The 27,362-nt window shown below is 43.0% G+C and overlaps 1 protein-coding gene and 1 pseudogene across 4 annotated transcripts in view; one reads left to right on the plus strand and one right to left on the minus strand.

Moving 5' to 3' along the window:
- hivep3b (HIVEP zinc finger 3b) overlaps window positions 1-27,362 on the plus strand; it is a 699,020-nt gene that overhangs the window by 108,548 nt on the left and 563,110 nt on the right. For 2 of the 4 annotated variants that reach the window (XM_072247286.1, XM_072247288.1), the window contains exon 2: window positions 1,604-1,773. The exons of 1 other annotated variant lie outside the window; for it this stretch is intronic. The gene's annotated coding sequence lies outside the window, so the exon portion shown is untranslated. Of the gene's footprint in view, window positions 1-1,603; window positions 1,774-25,538; window positions 25,682-27,362 lie in introns of those variants that run through there. One more of the 4 variants, XM_072247287.1, reaches the window with a different exon arrangement.
- Window positions 21,865-21,983, minus strand: LOC140190660 (U6atac minor spliceosomal RNA; annotated as a pseudogene).

The raw sequence follows: 27,362 nt of genomic DNA on the forward strand, positions 1-27,362 counted from the left end.
TCTCATGGTTTTGAACTGTGCAGAAATCACCTGTCTTGTTCCTAACTCACCAGATGGATGATGATGCCGTAGCCAATGCACTCCACTCCATCTTGCCCCACCTGGAAAATGGTGGCTTATATGTCAGGATAGTCTTTATTGACTTCAACTTGGCGTTCAATATCTCAGAAGCTGGTGGGTAGACTGTCCTCAATGGGTCTCAACAGCTCTCCATGTGAATGGATCCTGGACTTCTTGATAGAGAGATCACAGTCATTCTGTGTTGGCAGAAACATCTCTGCCTCCGTCACACTGAGCAGCGGTTCTCCCCAGGGCTGTGTGCTCAGCCCGCTGCTGTTCACCTTGCTGATGCGTGACTGCTTTGCTAGATGCAGTTCATACTGAATCTCAAGTTTTCTGATGACACAACAGTGGTTGGCTCATCAACAATGATGAGGAGATTGTATACAGACAGGAAGTGGAGCAGCTGGTAGAATGCTGTGAGCACAACTTCAGTCTCAATCTGGACAAGATCAAAGAGATGATTGTGGACTTTAAGAAGGTGGAGGATAACCATGTACATGGGTCCACCATGGAGTTTCAAGGAACAAGTTTCATAACAGGCAATCTCACCTAGTTCCTCAACATAACCCGTTTGGTCAAGAAAGCACAGCAGTGTCTCCTCTTCCTGAGGAGATTGAGGTGAATTCTGACCAGTTTTTATCATCGAGACTGTCCTGACCAGCTGCATCACCATCTGACATGGGAATTGCAAGGCATCTGACCACAAGTGCCTACAAAGGATTCAAGGACTTTAGAGAAAGTCATCAGGGTCTCTCTTCCACCCATCAGAGATACCTTTCAGGATCACTGTGTATGCAAGGAGCCTTAACATTGTCAGTGATCTCACCCATCCATCCAACAATCTCTTTGACCCCCTACCATCAGGCAGGAGGTACTGTAGTATTGTCAATGATCCCTCCCATCCATCCAACAATCTCTTTGACCCCCTACCATCAGGCAGGAGGTACTGTAGTGTTAGGACGAGAACTGTTAGGATGGGAAACAGCCTCTTCCCCCTCCGGTCGTGAGACTACTGAGCTTCTTGTCACCACCCAGGTCTCATCACAAATGAAGAGACAGTAGCATTATACTGTTTACTTTTTAATTTGTGTCATAAAAGTACCTCATTATTTGTGGTACTATTACTTTGAGTTTTGTGTGAGTTATACAGTATGTATTGCATTGTGCACCTTGGTCTGGAAGAATGTTATCTTGCTGGATGGTATACATGTGTATAGTTTAATGTTAACAAACTTGAACTTGATAGGGTCCTGATGAAGGGTTGCAGCCTGAAACATCGACTGTACTCTTTTTCATAGACGCTGCCTGGCCTGCTAAGCACCTCCAGCATTTTGTGTGCGCTGCTTGGATTTCCAGCATCTGCAGATTTTCTCTTGACTTTGGTACAGGTCCTGCCCAGATTACAAAGCCCTGCTTATGTCCAACTCATACATATGAACAAATGGGATGGATCTGATGAAAGTTCAACAGTTCAAAGTAAATTTATTATTGATGTATACATATCTTACCATATATTACCTTGAGATTCATTTTCTTGCAGGCATTTATAGGAAAAAATAAGAAATACAACAGAATTTACAACAATATATACAAAGACTGACAAGCAACCAATGTGCCAAAGACCACAAACTGGGCAGATAAAAAAAACAGTGAGAACATGGGTTGTAAAGAGTTGCTGGTTGCTGTGGGGCTGCAGGCATTTTCGGCCAGGTAGGAACTCAGTTTTTGTCTGTGTTTCTGGTTTTGGTGTGTCCAGATTATCAATAGTTTACATGATTGGCAACCTGCTGTTACCGGGGAATGACCTGTACTTTTGAAAGTAGATTATTTATTATTTGGAACTTTCTAGCATTTTATAAATGGTGTATAAAGCTGTGTTTTCTTTCCCTTAATATTGGAAAAATTTTTTAATAGTTCCTTGGCCATTTGTTCTCCTTGTATTTGATAAGGTGCTTATTTTCTACAGGCCTCTGTCAATTGCCATGGGTGCGTTTCTGTGTTAATGACAAACACGTTCATGTGGATTGCTCTGGGTAGGTTTCTGTGTTGAACACACCACACTACTGTGAATTACCCTGGGTAGGCTTCTGTGTTAAAAAGCCTCACCACTGTGAATTGCCCTGGGTTGGTGTCTGTGTTGAACACACCACACTACTATGAATTGCTCTGGGTGGGTTTCTGTGTTAAAAAGCCTCACCACTGTGAATTGCCCTGGGTTGGTTTCTGTGTTAAAGACACCACACTACTGTGAATTACCCTGGGTGGGTTTCTGTGTTAAAAAGCCTCACCGGTGTGAATTGCCATGGGTGGGTTTCTGTGTTGAACACACCACACTACTGTGAATTGCTCTGGGTGGATTTCTTTGTTAAAAAGCCTCACCACTGTGAATTGCCCTGTGTGGGTTTCTGCATTAAAAAGCCTCACTGCTTGTCCATATTAAACTACAGCCACCTTTGCATTGCCAGTAAGCCCGCTTTGCCTATGCATGGTAAAGTGTGTTGTAATTAATTCCTTGCTGATTAACAGCCAATATCTTTCAGGCAAGGAGAAGAGAAAGAAATAAACCATAAAAGAGCAGTAGAAAATAGATTTGAACGTGCAGATCTTCCATGTCATTTATTGCACTGCCACTTGCAGTATACCGTCTTGATCTCCATCTGTTTGTTTGAATTTCATCCCTCTGTTGTGGTACTGCTTGGATGCCACACTGCCTGAGGTGCTGTCTTCACAATGTGACCTTAAATACAATCTAACCTGCCACCTGAGGTAATTGTACTACAGTGGATAATGGGCAAGTTCTGCAATCTCTCCTCACTCCTCACTAGCTTCCCCTCCCCTTCCCTTCCCCTTGCCCCCTACTCCCTCCCTTACCCTGCTCCCCCCTCACCCCCCCAAGCTCTCCTGCAAGCTGCGCTGTCCTATTTGTCAACTTCACAAAGAAACCACTCATTGTATTATTGTCAGTGAGATCTTAGTGTGTACAATGTGCCTGCTGCATTTCTTTGAACAATGTGAGAATTGTAGTGAGTACTTCACTCGTTTTGGTGACTTTGGGATTGTGGGAAGTGCTATATCGACGCAGATTCGGGACAAGGATTCTGCGTGTTGGTGGCTGGAGGGTGACGTAGACAGAGTGTAGTGGTGGATGTGTGATTTTCTGACTGGAAATCGGTAACAAGTAGCACACTGCAAGGATAGGTGCTGGGACCTTCGTTATTTATAATATACTTCATATAAATGACACAGATGAGAATGCATCTTTCTCTGATTCTAAGTGATTTCTTTCCTATTTCTGTCTGAACACAAAAGAAAATAATTTGGCCCATCGTCTGTTCCCCTCTCTCACACAGTCATTACCTCTCCTGGTTCTCTTGCCACCTTCCACAATTTACAGCAACCAGTTAATCCAACAGTATATTCCTTAGGTTTGAGAAGATATCAGAACAGCTGGAGGAATCCAACGGTGGCAGAGAGACCATGTGAGCATCACGCTCAGGATTTAACCTCGGTCACTGGCTCTACCTGTGCCACTTTCCTCCTTCCTTGTTTCTTGGGATATCCTTCTCCCAGTCCCTCCTCTTTCACCAAAGCATTTGATAAAAGTTAAAGTGCTTTGGTAGGAGTGATGACGGCGTGACACCCTACATTGTCGAAGGTGCTGTATACGAATGCAGTATTATCACAAGTATGCTGTATACGAATGCAGTATTATCACAAGTATGCTGTATACGAATGCAGTATTATCACAAGTATGCTGTATACGAATGCAGTATTATCACAAGTATGCTGTATACGAATGCAGTATTATCACAAGTATGCTGTATACGAATGCAGTATTATCACAAGTATGCTGTATACGAATGCAGTATTATCACAAGTATGCTGTATACGAATGCAGTATTATCACAAGTATGCTGTATACGAATGCAGTATTATCACAAGTATGCTGTATACGAATGCAGTATTATCACAAGTATGCTGTATACGAATGCAGTATTATCACAAGTATGCTGTATACGAATGCAGTATTATCACAAGTGCTTCCATGCAGCATAAGCAGGAAGAGCCACTTCCTTTTTAAGATTTTTTTTCTGAAGAACAGAACTCTCCGCATCTTTGTGCTTCCCTTTTATTTTTAACCAGGCACTTCTTGATAGAATGAAAAGATTTGAAGCTGAAATAAACAGGGATTTTGAAACTAAGTAAAATGCCAGAATAAGGAGAGACTTCGGAATGAAATTTTAGAGAAAGGTATTTCCTTTTCTTTCATTCGTACTGCATTTAGTAACACTTAGAGATTCATAAAAGGAACTCTTCAAAAACAAATGTCCGCATGTAGGGTGCACCGATTTCATACACATTGCTGTTTGCATTATTGTTTGGTTTTCCTTTGGGGTTTTGATCTCCCTAGTAAGGATTTTGTATGGCATAAAAGTGTACCAAATGATGACAACAGTGGGTCAGCACACAAAATTCATCTGTGCTCAAATGGTGTTCTCAGTTATTCATATGCAAACCCTATTATGAAAGTGGTCAAACACAAACTGTAGTCTTTGTCCTCCAAGACGTCTCTGACCTTTTGCAGTTCCAGGTATAGCCTCACTTGTGTGCCTTAATGTTCTTTGGTCAATGTTAAGGTCACTCTCAGCTTTGTGGTCTCAGGATCATTCTGGGCTCTGCTGCCAATCTTTGTCACATTCCAGAGCTTGCTGCTCATTTCTGCACCAGGGAAATCACCCATATTCTATTGCTGAGGAGAGGAGACTTCATCACTTGACTTTTCATTTACTCCTATAGGTAAGAGAGTACATACAGCTGTTTGTTTTGCAGGCTTTTCCAGAGTGACAACATCACCAGACTGCAGTTATGTCCTCAGAAAGCTCAGAGATAGCTCCTTGCCAGGAAAACTTGGCTGTAGTCATAGAGGACCTCAGTGGTCATCTTGCACACAGAGGGTCCTTCTGTTCATCCTCAACCCCCAGCCCTTCAGCACTCCCCATAGCAGTATCCCCCAACTCCTGTCCATCACTCATTCCGAGGCAGCACTCTGCTGTAGCTGGAAGAGTGCTGCTTGTAAGTTAGCAACGCATTTGAGAACAGCTTGCAATAGTTGCACCCGATGTACTGCCTGTCAAGAACCTGTGAGGCATTACAAGTGAATGCCATATTACTGCTGACAATCTCAGCATCACATCACATAACCCAACAGCATTGCTTGCTGACCTTTGAGCAAATGATTTTAAGTTAATCCACAGTGCTACATATAACACCAAAGAAGGGCACAGAGCAAATTAATTAGTCAAGAAAATGAAGTGTTACAATTCAATCCTGACTGGAGTGAGATAATATTCAATTTTTATAGTCATAGAACACTACACCACAGAAATAGGCCTTTCAGCCCATCTGAACTATTAATCTGCCTAGCCCATCAACCTGCACCTGGACCATAGCCCTCCATACTTTCCCATTTATTTACCTATCCAAATTTCTCTTAACCTCACTTGCATTGGCAACTTGTTCCACACGCTCACGACCCTCTGAGTGAATAAGTTTCCCGTCATGTTCCCCTTAAACATTTCACCTTTCAGCCTTAACCATGACCTCTAGTTATAGTCTTAGCCAACTTTAGTGGAAAAAGCCTGCTTGCATTTATCCTATCTATACCCCTCATAATTTTGTATACCTCTATCAAATTTTTCCTCAATCTTCTACATTCTAGGGAATAAAGTCTGAACCAGTTCAACCTTTCCCTATAATTCAGGTCCTCAAGTCCCAACAACATCTTTGTAAATTTTCTCTGCACTCTTTATATCTTATTTACATCTTTCCCGTAAGTAGGTGACCAAAACTGCATACAGCACCCCAAATTAGGCCTCACCAATGTGTTATACAATGTTAACATAACATCCCAACTCCTATACTCAATACATTGATTTATGAAGGCCAATGTGTCAAAAACTTCTTTTACGACCCTATCCCTCTGTGATGCTGCTTTCATTGAATTATGGATCTGTATTCCCAGCTCCCTCTGTTCTGCTACACTCCTCAGTGCCCTACTGCGAACCAAGTAAGACCCACGTAGCGCATCACTTCACATTTGTCTGCGTTAAATTCCATCTGCCATTTATCAGCCCATTTTTCTAGAAGGTCCAGAGCCCACTGCAAGTTTTGATAGTCTTCCTCGTTATCCATTACATTCCCAATCTTAGTGTCATCTGCAAATTTGCCGATCATACCCATAATTGTCCAGACATTGATATCAAAGTCTCAGGTACTTTGATGCAACCAGCCTTTTTGGATGGGGTGAAGGAAAGCTGAATGCAATGATGGACAGCTCTATTGTTTTCTTCAGTACTTTGCAAGTCACCCCCAATTCCCAGGATAAATTGTATGTGTGGCCTACTTATTATAGAACGGAACTGATTGAGGAGTGCCAGATCAACTTCACATCAGGGAGGTTTTTGTGAGGTGAACATTGATGGTAGGTGAAGGAGAAATAGTCCCTTGAGCATCTCATACAAAATGCAGGAGGAACTCAGTAGGTCTGGCTGCATCTATAGAAAGGAATAATCAGTTGACGTTTTGGGCCGAGACCCTTCAACAGGACCCGCAAGCATCTTTCCCCTTGACACAGCTGCTGGTGGGGCTGGAAGCTGATGTGGAGAGTTCATGTTTTTAATGGGTCTGCATGATCCGATATCACTTGCCTTCGAGGTAGTGTGTTATGAACAGAATTAGGAACAGGAGAAGGCTGTTCTGTTTTTCCTCTCGGTCAGATGCGGGGGTCTGTGGCAATGTTTCTTGACCATCCATAGGAATAGCTTGCTGTGCTATGTCAAGAGTAAACCACATTATTGAGGATCTAAAATCACATAAAGGCCAGGCTGTGTAAGAAGAGGAGAATTCCTTCCATCCTTTAGACCGCTCCCTTCATCACTACCCCCGATCTTGAATTTGAAATTCAGCACCCAGGGAAAAGAGTTGTATATTTCTATAATCCTGTGTGAGAAATCTATGTAAAATGGCTTCTATGACGAAGGGTCTTGGCCTGAAACGTCGACTGTACCTCTTCCTAGAGATGCTGCCTGGCCTGCTGCGTTCACCAGCAACTTTGATGTGTGTTTCTAAAGTTATGATTGTGATTGGTTACAACTGCATGCCATTTCCCAATGAAAAGTTTGTGACCACAAAGATGGGCTTTGAGAATAGATAATACTGTGGAGGTTTCCCCCACCTGTGATGTTTTCTGAGTTAAGTACTGTTGGTTGAAAAGCAAATCATCTCTTGCAAGTGGCCTGTGTGCTACTGAATAGCAGTTATTTACTACATCAAGCAGCACTTGTTGTAGCAACACCCTTGGAGCAACACAGTATGAGTGACTTAAGGGCTGCTCAAGCCTAATTCTGCACAATACCAATATCACACGTATGTGACTTAGACCAGTTAACAACCTTAGCAACATGCCATAGTTATAACGTATCTGACCGCCATATTAGGCTCTGTCAGGAATAGTCTTGGTTTACAGGAAGTCATACCAAGTGGATAATTCAGCACTCGTAGATTCTCCCTTTATGCAAGCTGCATAGTTAATAATCAACGGGAAAGGTCTCAGCAATAATCTGAATTAGATCCTCAGGTTCTTCATTAGTGAGATGAAATGATTTCAGTTCTGAAGAAACTCAAGTCTTTGTTGTTCTTTTCCTGAAGGTGGTAGCAAGCCTATTTGTGTTCTGTTGGTGCCTGAGTGTGTTGGTACCAAATCGTGCCAGTTAACCAACTCTAAAGCCAACTGGAACCCAAGCTTTGGAGCTTGAATGTACTGGTGTTCAGTTCATTGGACGTGGGTTTACCAGCTCAGCTGTGAGAGAGCCTGAGACAGAACATTGTTGGCAATGCTAATTCTCCCACTATTGCCCCTATGCCCAGTTAGTCACTCCTAGTTCTGTCCCTGGTCTAGTTTACCCAGTAGTTCTCACACTTCGCCTTCCCATTCTGCAGTTCTTGGGAGTTCACCATTTGCACACCCCAATAGTAAAACAATCGCTAGCTTGACTAATCAAAACAGTCCCTTCAGTTAATGTGCTTTCCTGGTTCATAACTCATAAGAATAAGGATTCTAGGCACAGGCATTCCAAGCAGTTTCATTTATCTTCAGTCACACTGCTACATCGTTTTGTAGACAGCAGAACAACCCCAAAAGACCCGAGAGACAGTTTGGGGCATCCTAAAATAATGCCTGAGTTAGGGGCAGCAGATGCACTACACGCTATGCAGGCAGATTTAAACCCTCAATTGGACATTGCTGAGAGGTGTGAGGGTGAATTTGATGGTTGGTGAAAAGTTATATCGGAAAGTTAACAACAAAGTGTGTCATGGACTAAGCCTCTATAGTTAAAATTTTTTTGTACACAGTACATGTTTGTTTTCATTTGTCTATTTGTAAGTACATTTTTTCTTCACAACTTTTGGACAACTTTTGCTATTTTTTTCACCTGGCACAAAATAAAACCCCTTGCACTAACTTGCTGTTGCGGCTTACCATCTGCTTCTTTTCCTAACAGGTGGCTTTTGTCAGGTACGCTTACCCGCACCTGATAGTGAGGTATGACCAAGCCAAACTATGCAGTGGATGATTAAGGCACTTTTGGGGTTCTGGGGTTCCCGTAAGGGTGTGACTTGAGTGACCCAATCACCAGCCTGGGTGTTGCCTCCCAGGTGCCAGGGTACGGGATGTCTCGGATCGGGTGCAGAGTATTCTGAAGGGAGAGTATGAACAGCCAGAAGCCTTGGTGCATGTTGGTACCAATGATATAGGTAGAAAAAGGGAGGAGGTCCTGAAAAGACAATTCAGGGAGTTGGTTAGGAAAGTGAAAAGCAGGACCTCCAGGGTAGTAATCTCAGGATTTCTGCCTGTGCTACGTGCTAACGAGCGCAAGAATAGAATGATCAGGCATATTAACGCATGGTTGAGAGACTGGTGTAGGAGGAAAGGCTTCAGGTTCCTGGCTCATTGGGGCCTCTTCTGGGGGAGGTACGACTTCTACAAAAAGGACGGTTTACACCTGAACCCAAAGGGCTTCAATATCACAGCAGGCAGGTTCAATAGAGCTGTTCGGGAGGCTTTATAAACTAATTTGGCAGGGGGATGGGAACCGGAGTGATAGGGCTGAGGAAAGGGAAAGAAGAAATAACTCAAAGATGGCGTGCAACAGAGATGATAGAAAGAAGAAGATGAGGCATAATTACAGCCAGTGGGATGAGTTACAGGGCGGTAGAGGCATGGTGCAGTTAAAACAGAAAGCAACAAATACTGAGCTGAAAGTGTTATATTTGAATGCACGCAGCATAAGAAATAAAATGGAAGATCTTGAAATTCAGCTACAGATTGACAAGTATGGCGTTGTAGGTGTTTGGGGTGTCAGGGAGGGGTAGCACCTCTGGTGGGGGAACATGTTACGTCCTTTTCAAGGTGTTTAGTCCACCTTTGGTCCCCACCTGACACTCAGCTCTTACTTGTGGCTCCTTGTAGCTGTTTGCATGCGACAGCGGCCACACCCTGGGCAACGGCTTCGACAAGCCGGCTAAACCAGGTGAGGGTGGATGATGGGTCTCAAACCCTCGGTGAGGTAGGGAGATATCTATCCCAGCATGTGAAGACAGACTCCGGCGATGGACGGACCTTATGGCGTTGTGGCTATCTCTGAAACTTGGCTAAAGGATGGCTGCCATCGGGAGCTGAATATCCAAGGATATACAGTGTATTGGAAAGATAGGTTAGTAGACAGAGAGCATGGTGTGGCCCTGTGTATAAGAAATAATATAAAATCATTAGAAAGGGATGACATAGGGTTGGAAGGTGTACAGTCTCTATGGGTTGAGTTAAGAAATGGCAAGGGTAGAAGGACCCTTGAGTAGCCAGGGCATCAAAGGTTAGGGTGAGAAGGCGGGGGAGTGGGACTAAATGGGAGAATGGATCAGCTCATGATAAAATGGCGGAGCAGACTCAATGGGCCGAATGGCCAACTTCTGCTCCTTTGTCTTATGGTCTTATGGACCCGAATGGCAGTTGTATACAGACCTCCAAACAGCAGCCAGGATGTGGATTACAAATTACAGCAAGAGATAGAAAAGGTGTGTCAGAAGGGCAGTGTCATGATAATCGTTGAGGGTTTTAATATGAAAGTGGATTGGGAAAACCAGGCCAGTACTGGACCTCAAGAGAGAGAATTTGTGGGATGTCTAAGTGATGGCTTTTTAGAATAGCTTGTTGTTGAGCCCACTAGGGGATTGGCTGTGCTGGATTGGGTTGTTGTGCAATGATCTGGAGGTGATAAGAGAGCTTGAGGTTAAGGAACCCTTAGGGAACAGTGATCACAATATGATTGAGCTCACTTTGAAATTTGAGAAGGAGAAACTAAATTCCAATGTGTCGGTATTTCAATGGAGTAAAGGAAATTACAATGGCATGAGAGAGGAACTGGCCAAGGTTGACTGGAAAGGGACACTAGCAGGAAGGACAGCAGAGCGGCAATGGCTGGAGTTTCTGCAAAAAATGAGGGAAGTGCAAGACAGATATATTCCAAATAAGAAGAAATTTTTGAATGGAAGAAGGACTCTACTGTGGCTGACAAGTGAAGTCAGAGCCAAAGTAAAAGCAAAAAAGAAGGCATACAATAAAGCCAAAGCTAATGGCAAGATAGAGGATTGGGAAGCTTTTAAAAACTTGCAGAAGGAAACTTAGAAGGTCATTAAGAAGGAAAAGATGGATTATGAAAGGAAGCTGGCAACTAATGTCAAAGAAGATACTAAAAGCTTTTTCAAGTGTATAACGGGTAAAAGAGAGTAGAGGGTAGATATAGGACCAATAGGAATTGATGGTGGAGATATTGTAATGAGTGATGCAGAGATGGCAGAGGAACTGAATGCGTATTTTGTATCTAGTCTTCACAGTGGAAGACATCTGCAGTATACCGGACATTTAAGAGTGTCAGGGAAGTGAAGGATGTGCAGTGAAAATTACAACTGAGAAGGTGCTCAGGAAGCTTAATGGTCTGAGGGTGGATAAATCTCCTGGGACTTGATGAAATGCACCTTCAGGTTCTGAAGGAAGTAGCTAGAGAGATTGCAGAGGCATTAACAATGATCTTTCAAGAATCGATAGATTCTGGCATTGTACCGAATGACTGAAAAATTGCAAATGTTACTCCGCTATTTAAGAAGGGTGAAAGACAGCAGAAAAGGAACTATAGACCTGTTAGCCTGATGTCAGTGGTTGGAAAGTTGTTGGAATCGATTGTTAGGAATGAGATTATGGAGTACCTGGAGGCACATGACAAGATAGGCCAAAGCCAGTATGGTTTCCTGAAAGGAACATCATGCCTGACTAACCTACTGCAATTTTTTGAGGAAATTGCAAGCAGGGTGGACAAAGGAGATGCAGTGGATGTAGTGTACTTGGATTTTCAGAAGGCCTTTGACAAAGTGCCACACAGGAGTCTGCTTAGCAAGATAAGATCCATGGAATTACAGGGAGGTTACTAGCATCGGTGGAGCATTGATTGATCGGCAGAAAGCAGAGCGTGGGAATAAAGGGATCCTATTCTGGCTGGCTGCCGGTTGCCAGTGGAGTTCCACAGTGGTCAGTGTTGAGACCGCTGCTTTTTACGATGTATGTCAATGGCTACGGTATTAATGGATTTGAGACTAAATTTGCTGATGATGCAAAGATAGGTGGAGAAGCAGGTAGTGTTGTGGAAACAGAGAGACTTAGATAATTTAGGGGAATGGTCAAAGAAGTGGCAAATGAAATACACTGCTGGAAAGTGTATGGTCATGCACTTTAGTGGAAGAAATAAACGAGCAAACTATTATTTAGATGGAGAGAGAATTCAAAACGAAGAGTTGCAAAGGGACTTGGGAGTCCTTGTGCAGGATACGCTAAAGGTTAACCTCCAGGTTGAGTCAGTTGTGAAGAAGGCAAATGCAATGTTGGCATTTATTTCTAGAGGCATAGAATATAAAAGCAGAGGTGCGATGTTGAGGTTCTATAAGGCACTCGTGAGACCACACTTGGAGTATTGTATGCAGTTTTGGGCTCCTTATTTTAGAAAGGATATACTGACATTGGAGAGTGTTCAGAGAAGATTCATGAGAACGGTTCCAAGAATGAAAGGGTTACCATATGAGAAATGTCTGGCTGCTCTTGGGCTGTATTCCCTGGAGTTCAGGAGAATGAAGGGGATCACAAAGAGATATTCGAAATGTTGAAAGGCCCGAACAGAGTAGATATGGCAAAGTTATTTCCCATGTTAGTGGAGTCTAGAACAAGAGGACACGTCTTCAGGATTGAAGGACGTCCATTTAGAACAGAGATGCGGAGAAATAGCTTTAGTCAGAGGGTGTTAAGGCCAGGTCATTGGGTGCATTTAAGGCAGAGATAGATAGGTTCATGATTAGCTGGGGCATCAAAGGGTATGTGGAGAAGGCAGGGGAGTGGGGATGACTAGAAGAATTGGATCAGCCATGATTGAATGGCAGAGCAGACTCGATGGGCCAAATGGCTATCTGCTCCTATACCTTATGGTCTTATGGTTTTCCAACCACAAACTTTTCTCATGTCTATCTATTATATATTGCAAATATTTCTACTCTGCAATCCCTGGGATATAATCATTTCCCCAAGGTTGGCAAGCTCTAAATTCCCAATTTTGATGGCTTCAACTCACTGTGATTTCTTTTTCCATTTTTCCTCTTACTGTACATGGCATTTTGAGCTATACAACCTGTTAGCATTATGTGGAAATGCAAAATGTTGAAGAGCCAAGATCTTCCATCTGGGCACATGTTGTGATCTTACCTGGGTTTCTCCAAGACTGTCTGTCTCAGTGTTACACCTGTAGATTCCAAATGAAATCCAAAGCAAATGTGCAAACTTCCCAGCTCTAAGATTGGGGTCCCTGACCAGTGAGTTAAACAGTTAAAGCCTCAATAAAATTCATGCTTCAATTGTGACCTTTTTTACTTGTTTTAATTCAATTAGCTTAAATATATTGAATTGTTTGTAAACTCTTTTGTGTTTTAATAGTGGCTAACCCTCTTGGATTAGTTTGCAGTTGCTGGGAATTAAAAATTAATCTCTGCAAAAGACAGAAAATCTGGAGAGCACATTATTGAAGATCCAATATTGTTTCTTGTCATTTTTCAGCATTTGAGTGTAAAGGAGAACTAAATGATCGTTGCACCAGATCAAGTGCAGTATTAGAAACACAAGAAACATAAAGAACACGTAGAAACAAAAAAACCCCACAATAAGTAGAGATATAAAAGTCATCCTATCAAGCACAATGTACAATTAACTGTTGTATACATAGAATGATTGTATGTAGGTGATGCTAGGTGATGTGTTTGTAATGGTGGTGGGGTGGGTTAATGTGTGGAGTGTTGATCAGTCTGATGGCTGGGGGGATGTAATAGTTTTTGTGTCTGGTGGTCCTGGCATGGATGCTGCGTAGGTTTTTCCCTGATGGGAGTGGGACAAACAGTCCACAAGCAGGTATTTTCCTATATTTTCACCAGTTCTGTTTGTTGTAGGGGTTTGGAGATGGCTGGGTAAATGAGTGGAGCCCACTAAGTCAACTGTAACCAGGGTCATCCAATGAAGTTGATGTCACATTATGGTGAGGGTAAGAAGACAGTGTGTGTGACGATGGAGGTGTCAGGTAAACAGTAGCTGGTTATTAAGAGGAGACATCATGTGATTCCATCTCCAGGATTAAAGCTACCCTTAATGGGCAGCCCCAAATGCAACTAATAGAAGATGTGCCATACCTGCCACTAGTCTTATTGCACTTTCAAAGCCATGGGCTATTAGAATGGGCTGGATTTGAACACAAATTGCGCAAGACTCTACATCATTGTCATGTCCTGCTAACGTTTTATTACAAGAATAAAAGTTCAAAGTAAATTTATCATCAAAGTGTGTACTGTATACTGTATATCACCATATACTACCCTGAGATTAATTTTCCTGCAGGCATTCACAGTAGAACAAAGAAATAAAACAGAATCTATGAAAAACTATACACAAAGACTGACAAGCAATTAATGTACAAAATGCTACAAATTCAAAAATAAGTAATACCATGAGTTGTATAGTCCTTGAAATTGCGTTTATAAGTTATGGAATCAGTTTCGTGTTGAGGTGAATGAAGTTGTGCATGATGGTTCAGAAGCCTAATGGTTGAAGAGTAGTAACTATTCCTGAACCTGGTGGTATGGGACCTTAGGCTGCTCTACCTCCTTCCTGTTGGCAGCAGCGAGAAGGAAGCATGTCCAGGGTGGTGGGGATTCTGGAGGAAGTGTATGCTTTCTTGTAGTACTGCTCCTTGTAAATTACTCAGTGGTTGGGAGGGCTTCCTAACATAACTTTTTTGCCTTTCTGTCAGTTCATTATCTTGGTGCATAACATCTGAATGATGAGACGCTGAATAATACAAGATTCGCAGTTCATGTTTTGTCATTAAATCGATCTGTTAACATAGGTTTGACAAAATTACTGTGAGATTTTGTGACTCTGAGGAGTTAGAGGTTAGTACTTAACTATTAGAGTAACTTCTTGTCTTCTAATATCAAAGGAATACAAGTTTAATCTGGCACTGTCCCCATTCCACAATCTTCAACTTCTGTTTTTTTTTCACTTGACTGTTGTTCTAAGGCTCACTGTCCTTCCTGGCTTGGACAAAACAAAGTGGAAAATGGTTTGTTATGGACACTTGTGCCAAGGTACAGTGAAAAGCTTCGTTCTGCATGTCATCCATAACAGGTCAGTTCATCATAGTGCAAGTGGAAAGCAATAACAGGATGCAGAATAAAACGTTACAGTAACAGAGAAAGTGCAATGCAGGCAGGCCAGGATGAGTAGATTGTAAGGTCAAGAGTCTACCTTATAGTATTAGAAGACTGTTCAATAGCCTTAAAACAGCAGGATAGAAGCTGTCCTTCCGCCTGATGGGACGAGCTTTTAGGCTTTTGTAGCTTCTGTCCAATGAGAGATTAGATTAGGATTACTTGCGTTTATTGGGGGTTGCTAAGGCGGCATGGCGATCACACTGTATTGCTAAATAGATAAGTCATGTCCGGGGTGGTGGAGGGTGGGAGGGAGGGGATCTTTGATTATGCTGGTTGCTTTACCAAGGCAGTGAGAAATGTAGACGGAGCCTGTGGAGAGGAGGCTGGTTTCTGTGATGTACACAACTCTGTAGTTTCTTAATAGTATGGGCATAAAAGTTAGCACCCAAAGCCGTGATGCATCCAGATAAGATGCTTTCTGGCGGGGATGGATAAAAAAATGATGAAGGACATTGCCAAATTTGCTTAGCCACCTGATGAAGTAGAGATATTGGGGCATGTTCTTGGCCATGGAGTGTACGTGGTTGGATCAGGACATACTATTAGTGATGCTTACTCCTAGAAAATTGAAGCTCAACCCTCTGGACCTCAGCAGCACTGAAATTAGCAGATGCACGTGACATGTTCCCACTCCCCTTCCTAAAGTCAATGACTTCATCACAGCTACTGGATGAAACAGAATCAGAATCAGGTTTATTATCACTGATCTGTTGTGGTAGCAGCACAGTACAATAGGTAAAATACAGTGGATTCTGCTTAATTGCGACACATTGAAGCCAGTACATTTTGGCCCAATTAAGTGGCTTCCACAATGACCAGAAATTTGAAGGATATAGTTAAAAATGTATACAAAGAGTAACAAATTGTGTATTTTCATGAAATCCAGAACAAATTAGGACACTGCCATTAGCTATACAGCATTTTAGAAATGTTAATGATGGAGGAATTCATCTGGTGCAAAGGCATAAAATTGGTTTCCATAAGACCACAAGATACAGGAGCAGAAGTAGGCCATTCGGCCCATTGAGAATGCTCCACCTTTCAATCATGGGCTGATCCAATTCTTTCAGTCATCCCCACTCCCCTGCCTTTTCCCCACACCCTTTGACGCCCTAGCTAATCAAGAACCTCTGCCTTAAATGCACCCAATGACTTGGCCTCCACAGTTGCTCTTAGCAACAAATTGCACAGATTTACCACCTTCTAATTAAATTAATTTCTCCGCACCTCTGTTCTAAATGGTCGTCCTTCGATCCTGAAGTCATGTCCTCTTGTCCGAGGCTCCCCTACCATGGGAAATAACTTTGCCATATCTAATCTGTTCAGGCCTTTTGACATTCGGAATGTTTCAATGAGATCCCTCTTCATTCTACTGAACTCCAGGGAATACAGCCCAAGAGCTGCCAGACGTTCCTGACAAGGTAACCCTTTGATTCCTGGAATCATTTTCATGAATCTTCTCTGAACCCTCTCCAATGTCTGTTTCCTCAACACTACCTGCTCCTCCGCCCATCTTTGTTTTGCTTCTCACCTGGGTTGTAGCCTTACTGTACTGGGGTCATTAGAAAGTTAACAGGGACACGGAGCCACTTCATCCATAAGGAACATTTGTGCTCGTTCCACTTCAGAATGAAGTTTATTACCAGTAACATATTGTGAAATTTGTTTGTTATGTGACAGCAGTACAGTGCAATACATTAAGTTGCTATAAGTTACTTAACTGCATAATGTAGAGGAGGACCATTCAGAAATCTGATGGCCGACGTAGATCTACTGTATTGCCACTGTGACCTCGTCAGAAGCCTTTAGCACCCTAGTCCTGCCAAGGGTCTCAGCCCAAGACATCGACTGTACTCTTTTCCGTAGATGCTGCATGGCCTGCTGAGTTCCTCCAGCATTTTGTGTGTGTTGCTTGGATTTCCAGCATCTACAGATTTTCTCTTGTTTTCCATCAGTCTTGCTGTATTCACTGCGATCGTTGTTGGGGTTCCTTTCTGCTTACCTGGGTTTCAGTCTGGCTGTGCTGACATCCTTTAGAGGTACTGCTGGGACACAGGGCTGCTGAGAAGCCTATGCGCTTTTTTTGACACAGTATCAGATTTATTCTCACTGACCTATGTTGTGAAGTGTGAGCACGAGATTCTGCATGTGCTGGAAACCTAGAGCAGCACTCTGTCCCTTACCTCTTCCACCTATCGCCTCCCAACTTCTTACTTCATCCCCTTACCCCACCCATCTGTCTCTACCTGTCACCTTCTGGATTATACTCCAACCCCTCCCCCCCCACCTTTTACTAGCTTCTAATCCCCTTTCTTTCCAGTCCTGATGAAGGGTCTCAGACCGAAGCGTTGGCTGTTTATTCATTTCCATAGATGTTGCCTGACCTGCCGAGTTCCTCCAGCATTTTGTGTGTGCTGCTGTGAAATGTGTGTGTTTTTTTTGTTGCAGAAGTGCACTGCAAAGACATAAAAATTGCTATGTTAGAAAATCAAGTCTTGCAAAAGACAAATAACAAGATGGTGTTGTTCATGGACCATTCAGATATCTGATGGCTGGTGTACATCTACTGGATTTGATTGCTATGGTAACCTTTAATGAGGCCACTAGCACCGACCAGGATGGATATATTCACTGCAATCGCTATTCAGGTTCCCTTCTGCTCGTACCCTGCTGTTGTTTGGGTTGTAGTCTGGCTTTGTTCAGGTTGACAGTGTTGTTAAGAAGGCTGTTCAAGACCTGTGAGGTAATGTTACAGCTATATAAGTCCTTAGTTAGACCCAACTTGGAGTACTGTGTTCAATTCTGGTTACTTCACTACAGGAAGGATGTGGATAGTATAGAGAGAGTGCAGAGCAGATTTACAAGGATGTTGTCTCGATTGGAGAGTGTGCCTCATGAGAGTAGGTTGAGTGAACTTGGCCTTTGCTTCTTGGAGCGACAGAGGATGAGAGGTGACCTGATAAAGATGTATAAGACAATGAGAGGCGACCTGATAAAGATGTATAAGACAATGAGAGGCATTGATGGTGTGGATAGCCAGAGGCTTTTTCCCAGGACTGAAATGGCTAACAGGAGGGGCATAGTTTTAAGGTGCTTGGAAGTGGATACAGGGAGAAGGATATCAGAGGTAACTTTTTCAAACAGAGTGTGATGGGTGTGTGGAATGCACCACCAGTGATGGTGGTAGAGGCTGATACAATAGGGTCTTTTCAGAGACTCTTAGATGGGTACATGGAGCTTAGAAAGATTGAGGGTTATGCGGTAGGGAAATATTAGCCAGTTTCTAGAGTAGGTTACATGGTCAGCACAACATTTTGGGCTGAAGGGCCTGTATGTGCTGTAGATTTCTATGATTCTAAGAAGTTTGGATACAGATGGGAGAGGTTTGGAGTAATATGATCGAGGTGCAAGAAGAAGGGATTAGGCAGAAAATCAGGTTGACATAAAGTAGATGGGCTGAAGGGCCTTTTTGTGTGCAGTAGCACTCTGACTCTATAAAAGCTTTTTTTGAAATGTTGTTACATGCTGAGTATGAACGTCAGATCATGAACTTTATTGGCATGAAGGGGTGGACATGGGGGAGGTTACTTTTGTACTCCTCCCAACTTGTGTCCAAAGTCTGGAGGGTTTTTGTCTTAGACCTGAGCCAGCTTCAGTGATCCTGACTCTGCAGCTGTGCACTTTCATTCAGCTTCCTTGTTATCATACTCAGTAACTCTTCTACATCAATCTTTCTTCATGCCAACGAGAGTGATCCCAAGGGTAAGCAGATGTGCAGCGAGGAAAGTAAAAAGGGATGAATTGTGACAACTTGGACAAGAGAACATATGATCACATTGGTTTTATCGCATATCATACTTCACTAACTCAGTTGAATGTTAGAGTGGAGATGTTGAGGTAGGGAAACAATAATGGGGCAGAAGGCTGAGGGTAGGTTGTGTCAAGAGATCTCTGTTGTGATTCCTCATATCTCTGTTTGGAAAAACATTAGGATAAAAACACGAGATCAAATGCAATCAGAAACCTAGAACTGTTACAATATAATAGGATTCCAAATGTCCCAGCCCAAATTGCGCTTGTGACAGATCAAAGCAACAATTATCCAGTGTCCATGGAGAGGAATAAACAGTCGACGTTTCAGGCTGGAGCCCTATATTATTAATCCTCGCGAAGGCTCTGGGTCGGAAACATCAACTGTTTATTCCTCTCCATAGGTGCTGCCTGACCTGCTGAGTTACTCCAGCATTTTGTGTGTGTTGCTCTAGATTTCCAGCATCTGCAGAGTCTCTTAAGTTTACCATCCAACCATTTCCATTACAATGCGTTTTCTTCACAGCTCTGATTGTTTTTCTCTATTTCAAACATCTATTAAAGTTCCTTGTGAAAGCAACAAGAGAATTTCAGATGGGATCATGGTTCCTAACTGTCTCTTCTCATCTCCTTCTTGGCAATCTTACCAATCAACAAATCTCTGGTCTTGACGCTTCTGCCAATAGGAATGGTTTTGTTTTCTTTGCTAGAGCACCGTATCCAATACTTAGAGTGAGAAGTCTCACTAGAAGGTCCTTAGTAGTTCAAAAAAGCAATTTCTCAATTAGAATCAGGTTTACTATCACTGGCATTCATTGTGAAATGTTTTGTTTTGTAGCAGGAGTACAGTGCAAGACATAAAATATTACTGTAGTACAACAAATAAATGGGAGTGTTTGTGGATTCATAGACCATTCGGAAATCTGATGGTGGTGGGGAAGAAGCTGTCCTTAAAACACCGTGTATAGGTCCTCAGGCTCCTGTGTCTCTTCCCTTATGGTAATAATCAGAAGACGGCAGGTTCTGGTCGGTGAGGGTCCTGAATGATGGATTCCTACTTCTTGAGGCACTGCCTTTTGAAGATGTTCTTGATGTTTGAGTTCACCCTAACCCTAACCCTTGAACATTGCTGTGGTATCATCCAATACCTTTCTTAATTTGCTTTCAGTTAACTCTGGTACAGGAGATGTGGCATGCATATGGTGGATGGATTTTCAATCAGGTTGTAACTGTCTCAGTCACTCAAGACTCCACAATGCTGACCCTCCTGTGCTTTTTTACCATATACAAGCCCAATGTGGCTTGTTGGTTGACACTGTTCTCAATGTCATTCCCACAGGAGTTATCTTTTCTCCCGTGTAAGTTAGTAGTTGGATATCTGCAGGCTTCAGTTCAGTATCTTAGAAATGCATATTCAAACTCATTTTCTGAAATAACTGAAACAGCTGAGCCTGTGTCCAGTTAATTAATTTACTGTTGACTTCTGGTGAAAGCCATATTCCTTGTCTGTTGTTAGTTTCCACATTGTAAATCTCAGGGTTCCTCAGTCCTGTGTCACTCTTACCAATATCATACTTTTTATCAATGACATGGAGATTAATACTCTTTTGGAAACTCAATTTGACATTTTTAAAATCTTCTTCTCTTCCCTGTGCAGTCCATTTATTTTTATCTAACCACCATTCTCTTTGTATATGTCTTACTTTGTTGCATTTTCTGCAAGTTTCACCTTTAAACCTGCATTGGTCTGGTGTATGTCGAGCCCCTGCCACAACACGAACACAATTTGTTTAGCCATCTGTTATTTATTTATTTATATACACACATTCTTTTTCTCTCTCTCCTTTTTCTTGCTCTGTCCCTCTCACTATACCCCTTGCCCATCCTCTGGGCTTCCCCCCTCCCCCTTTTCTTTCTCCCTAGGCCTCTTGTCCTATGATCCTCTCATATCCCTCTTGCCAATCAACTGGCTCCATCTCTCCCCCTCCTGTCTTCTCCTATCATTTCGGATCTCCCCCTCCCCCTTCCACTTTCAAATCTCTTACGATCTCTTCTTTCAGTTAGTCCTGATGAAGGGTCATGGCCCGAAACGTTGACTGTACCTCTTCCTAGAGATGCTACCTAGCCTGCTGCGTTCACCAGCAACTTTTATATGTGTTGCTTGAAATTCCAGCATCTGCAGATTTCCTCGTGTTTTTGTTTAGCCAGGCCAGTTTCAGTTTAGATGTTGCAATTTTATTCACACTCACTTTCATTCCTGTCTGCAATTCATTTGTGCCTCTGTCTGTGTATTGTTTCCATTGATATAGCTATTTCAACTGCTGTTTTAAACACGAGTTGTGCTTTGGTTGGGAGCCATTTTTGAATGCTTTCTTGTAAGATTCCACAAACTAAACGATCTCTCAGTGCATCATTAAGCCCATCCCTGGACTGACAATGCTCAGGCAATCTCTTCAATTCAGCCACATACACTGAAATGGACTTCCTTTCCTTTTGATACTGCTTATGAAACCTAAAACGTTTTTCAACCAACAATGGATTCATTCTAATTGTTCCTACATTCACAATATCAACAAAGATCATTTTGGCTGGTGTTGTTGGAGCAGTCAAACTTCTAAGCAAACTGTATGCCTTTAAACCCAATGCACTCAGCAAAACTGGTGCTTGTTTCTCATTGACTATTTCATTTGCTTCAAAATACTGGTCAATTTGCTCAGTGCATAAGCCTGTTTGTCTTCTGCCCTTTCTTAAATGTGAATGTCTTCTTCTCTTGTGAAGAAAGCATGCTGTACTATTTTTTAACTTGAAACTCTCGCTGCACTTCAGCAGGTAGGTAGTCGTCTTCGGTTCGTTGATAACTTCCTTGTCACCACTGTTGTACTTTGTAACTCCAAAAGATAAAACTAATTTGAAAGAAAAACGCAGAGAGTCCAGAATGCAAGTCTAACATCATTTTTATCTTAAACCAGGTAGGTGTACATGTATGACATGGTGATGTGATGATGTATGCCATTAACTTTCTTTGCACATGTAACCAGAATGAGTTATGTAGACAATGTGTACTCAAATATTACTGAAATGTTAAATACACAACAGTTAGATGCCACTAAGTAGATGGCAATGTCTTAACCATTTGTGTGTTGTAAGGCCATTAGGAAGTCTTTCATCCTTAGTGGCTGTTCTTCTCTCCTTTCATACAATACATTTAGTAATGCAAGGAAGGCATGTCCCAGATGGTGAGGGTCTTTTATAAGACATAGAAACAGAATTAGGCCACTTGGCCCATCGAGTCTGTGCTATTTCATCATGGCTAATCCATTTTCCCTCCCAACATTCATGATAGAATGTTTATTGCAGCCTGCTGTCTGTTAATGGATATAGTTGCATGTCCCCTTATTTTGTGTTTACAAAAGGAGCTCATCCGTCAGTTGTGCATGTTGCAGCTCTTTGGAAGGGTGATCCAATTATCCTCACTTTATAGCCATGTAGATGTTTTCATTTCAAGTGTATAATTGGTTTTAGAATCCCCACTTCATATTCACAGGCTGTAGACTCTAATACATTAATTTTAACTTTATTTGCTACCGTGCCTGGCCTGCTGCGTTCACCAGCAACTTTGATGTGTGTTGCTTGAATTTCCAGCATCTGCAGAATTCCTGTTGTTTGCCAAGGACGGAAGATTGGTTTGTGTGATGTGCTGTGCCGTGTTCACAATCTTCTGCAGCTTCTTCCGGTCTTGGACAGGACAACTCCCATACCAGGTTGTGATGCACCCTAGAAGAATGTTTTCTAAGGTGCATCTGTTTAAAATTAGTGAGAGTTTTAGGGGACAGACCAAATTTCTTTAGTTTTCTCAGGGAGTTAAGGCACTGGTGGGCCTTCCTGGCAGTGGACTCTGCTTGGTTGGACCAAGTCAGGTCATTTGTGATATTGACCCCGAGGAACTTAAAGCTTTTGACCTGTTCCACTTGCGCACAACCGATGTAAATTGGGTCGTGCGGTCCACTACTCCTTCTGAAGTCAACAACCAATTCCTTCGTCCTGCTGACTTTGAGGGATAGGTTATTGTCTTCGCACCATGCCACCAGGTTCTTAATTTCCTCTCTGTACTCAAACTCATCATTACCCGAGATACGGCCTACAATTGTTGTGTCATCAGCAAACTTATATATTGAGTTCGATGGAAACTCGGCTACATGATCATGGGCGTACAGTGGAGTACAGCAGGGGGCTGAGTACACAGCCTTGTGGGGCATCAGTGCTCAGAGTGATTGTAGAGGAGAGCTTGTCCCCCATTTTTACAGCCTGGGTCCTGTCTGTGAGGAAGTTGAAGATCCAGCTGCAGATCTGAGTGCTAAGGCCCAGGTTCTGGAGCTTAGGAATCAATTTATTTGGAATGATGGTATTAAAGGCAGAGCTGTAGTCAATGAAAAGCAGCCTTACATATGCATCTTTATTCTCCAGGTGTTCTAAGGAGGAATGTAGGGCCAGAGAGATGGCATCTGCCGTTGACCTGTTGCTCCGGTAGGTGAATTGCAAAGCGTCGAGGTTGACCGGTAGGCTGTGGTTGATGTGTGCCATAACCAATCTCTCGAAGCACTTCATAGCAATTGATGTCAGCCGCAGGTCGATAGTCATTCAGGCATGCCACCTTGCTCTTCTTCGGCACTGGGATTATCGTTGCCTTCTTAAAACACGAGAGGATCTTAGACTGAAGCAAGGAGCAGTTGAAGATGTCAGCAAACACTTCAGCTAGCTCGCTTGCACAGGCCTGGAGAACCCCTCCTGGGACGCCATCTGGGCCCCCACTTCATGGTATCTCCCTTCATGATTGTAACATGAAGTGAGATATAGTGATTGGTGGTGTAGTGGATGATGATTAACTGGAAAGTGATCACAGGAATGGCAGGTGGAATTTGGCTCAGGCTGATGGAAAGTGATGTACTTTAGGAAGTTAAGCTAGTGCAGGACATACACAAGTAAGAGAAGGACCTTAGGGAGTATTGTTTGACAGGGAGATCCAAGAATGCACAAGTGTGTAGTTCTCTAAAGGCAATGAAACAGTTAGGATGGTGAAGAAGAAGTACGGTGTGCTTGCTTTCACTGGTTGGGGCATTGAGTACAAGAGGTGGGATGTCGTGTTCCTGTTGTCCAAGTCATTGGTAAGACTACACCTGAGAAAAACGTGTGCAATTCTGGTTGTTTTGGAATAGAATGGATGTGATTAAGGTAGGGAGGATGCAGAAATCTTCACAAGGATGGTGCTGGGACTGGAGGCATGAGGAGAGACTGGACAGTTTTCCCTGGAGTGAAGGAGGCTACGGAGTAACCTTATAGAGGTTTATAAAATAATGAGACATGCAGATAGGGGGGATGGAGAGTCCTTTTCCTGGAGTAGGGAAGCCTAAAACTAGAGGGGAGAGAGGGGAAAGATTTCATGGGGATCTGAGGAGCACATTTTCACACATAGAATGACGGGTGTATGGGATGGGTTGCGGGAGGAAATGGTAGAGGCAGGTACGATTAAAACATATAAGTGATATCTGGATGGGACATTTGGGTTAGGGTTAGATTTGGAGGGATTGGGGCCAAATACAGGCAAATAGGACTAACTCATGAAGGTAGCTTGCTTGGCATGGGTGAGATGGACTGAAGGGCATTGCCCCATTGCAGAGGAAAAAAATAACCAATTTTAATTTGGAAGGAAGATCTGCATTTATACAGTGCTTTTCCTAAACCTAAGCATCTCAAAGTACATTCCAGTCTGTGAAATACATTTTGTAATGCTGTCAGTAATGTAGGAAATCCAGCAGCCACATTGAGAACTTGCTCCCACACACAGCAATGCCAGTGAGACAATAACATCAGTTCCAATAATGTTGGTTGAGAAATAAGTATTGGTCAAAACATTGGGGGGGGGGAGAAAGTCCCAAACTTCTCTGAAATACTGATGTCTTTTCCAAAGGACTGAGAAAATACACCCTGTGTCTAAATTGAAAATAAGGCAGCACCTGCATTGTAGAGCTCCCTCAGTACTGAAGGGTTAAATTCACTTGGTAAAATAACTCTTTCCTAGCATTGCAGTGCTGCTGAATGCAGTGACAGTAGAGTAGAACGGCAGGATATTATGTGTGTGCATTCCATGCTTTACACAAGTGTGGCCAGTACTGCTGTGTACCTGCCCAACTATACATTGGTTAGTTTATTTCTCTGCCTTTGACAAGGCTTGAATCGTTGTGATGTGACTGGTGGCAGTGACCCACTCTCTCCGCATATAACTCCTCCTCCTTCTCCCTCGTACTCACACACAGACATCCTATTGAGAAAAAAAGGGAGCTGAACTCTGACCCATATCTCCTGACACCCTTAAAGAGCGCAAACCCAGTGACGTCCTACCACCCCCACCCCCACCCCCACCCCCCCTCCTTTTTTTCTGCTTTGGCTAGCTGCAAGAAAAAGCAGGAAACACGCCGGTTCCAGTGCAACGCTCTCAGCCAGCCGTGTGTGTGTGTGTGTGAGAGAGAGAGAGAGAGAGACAGACAGACAGACAGACACAGAGAGGGGTTAGGAACTGAACTCCTTCTGCAGTGTGCTTGCTAAGCTGAGCCTATCGTGGCTGCATTGTGAAGAAGCCAAGACCGATGTTGTATTGCCATTGACATTTCCTGCTCCAGGCGCCAGCCAATACGCTTTTAGCTGTGCCGGAGCGACGACAAATGAAATATGATAATTTGGTGCTTGATAGCCATAGAGAGAAGCACAGCACTGTTGCGATGCTTTCCCTGACAGGGCCATGCAGATGGGGTTCCTTCTCAATGAATGTCAGAATGCAGGGGTGCTGAGGTACAGTACCTCTGGGACAGTCCATCACTCACTCAGAACAGAGGACGCTGTTATCCAGGTGAGTTGTGAGAGGGTGGGGATTGTATCTGACCTGTGTGTGTGTGTGTGTTCATGTGTGTGTTTGCAATGTGTTGCTAGATATTTTTATGTCTACAGATGCTTTACAGGGAATGTCCCTGCCAATGTTCCATTTCCACTCAGTGTCTTCACTGTATTTATGATGAATGATTTCAGCTTTCAAAAAACAATTTCAATCCTTCCTGCCACCATCACCAAGTCCCCCCCCACCGTTCTTTCTCCCTGCCCAAGCTGATATTAATGAATCAGTTCCACTATTTCACTACACTTCTACCACCGCGCCCCCCACTGCTTCCATTCACCCTCACCTCCTTCACCCAGCAAAAAAAAAATGAAATCAAATATTCTGTCCAGTCCACTGCCTCCCTCTGAAGGCAGGTGCCTGCAGAAGGTGGCGGAAGACGTTGTAACACTGTGCAGCTGGTAAGATATTGCAGGGGAAGAGAGAGAGAGGGGGCAGAGGGAGAGAGAGCAACAGAGGGAAGAGGATGAGGGGGGTAAGGAGAGGGATCAGAATGCATTGAAATCCACGTCTGGAATAAAATGAATGCTTTTTGCTGTCAGCTTCCTGCCTTTGGACTTCATGTTGCTTTGAGACCGAGTTCAGGCACTGTAGTGTGTGATTGGGAGAACGGGCTCGGGCACCTGAACCACTCCAGAGGCCTTGAGTGAGCCTCAGAGCAACAACAGAGCAGGGAAAGGGGCAATGAATATAAATTTGCTTTATTGTAACCCTTAAGGTACCAGTCCATAGTGTGGTACCATAGCAACACATCACTCACTGCACAGTGTAGGCCAGTAATCATTAATTTAATAGGATGATGATGACATCATTGCACAAGCCTGCAGTTTTATTTTTAAGAATGAAAATAATAGTAATTTTTTTAATGGGGAAATACATATTTACACACATACATTTATATAACTTGCTTGTTGGAAATCTTGAGCTAATGGATTCCTAATGGAAGAAAGTAATCATATTTTTTTTAAATTCTGAAGTAAAATGTGATTATTGTATTTATATAATGATCATATTTGCCTTCCCTTTTACAAACCTTAAGTCAGAGGCTGGCTGAAAGCAACTGGGGCCTTCTGGGCAAATCGCCACCTGTGCACATTTCAGGCATGTGTTGACAAGAGACAGGTTGTCAGCAGGTGGGTGTGTGACCTGCTGGAGAGGCTTAAACTGATGGCGGTGTTCATTGAGGTGGATGCAGTAATGCATTCTCCATTTGCGAGGGAAACAATTGGGCCAGCAAGTTAAGATGGTCACCTGTAAATGATGAAAATACACAGAGAATGAGTAAAATTAGATGCGTGCTACCACGGAGCAAGAACATAGTAATGTTTGACGGGAACTTAGGTGTGGGAGAATGGATGAATGAAGAAGAGTGGGAGGAGGCATGCATAGGCAGCTTGGTCGTCTTGTCTGAATACATTGATTCTATGCGTTTGTTATAAAAATAATTACTGCATCCGAATGATACATGAGACAGTTGAGATCAGAAATCAGGTGAGTGACCTTTTGATTTCCTGCTTCCTTGTTTGACCCACAGTTTGATGATAGTTCCAAAGAAAGTCTTGCTGACTCATTATCGGATGAGCTCTCTCTGTGACAATCGATTGCTATCTGTGCTCTGAGCTTGCCGTAGAGATCCTTC

The sequence above is a fragment of the Mobula birostris genome, chromosome 30, assembly GCF_030028105.1.
Source record: "Mobula birostris isolate sMobBir1 chromosome 30, sMobBir1.hap1, whole genome shotgun sequence".
In the NCBI taxonomy this organism is placed as follows: Eukaryota; Metazoa; Chordata; class Chondrichthyes; order Myliobatiformes; family Myliobatidae; genus Mobula; species Mobula birostris.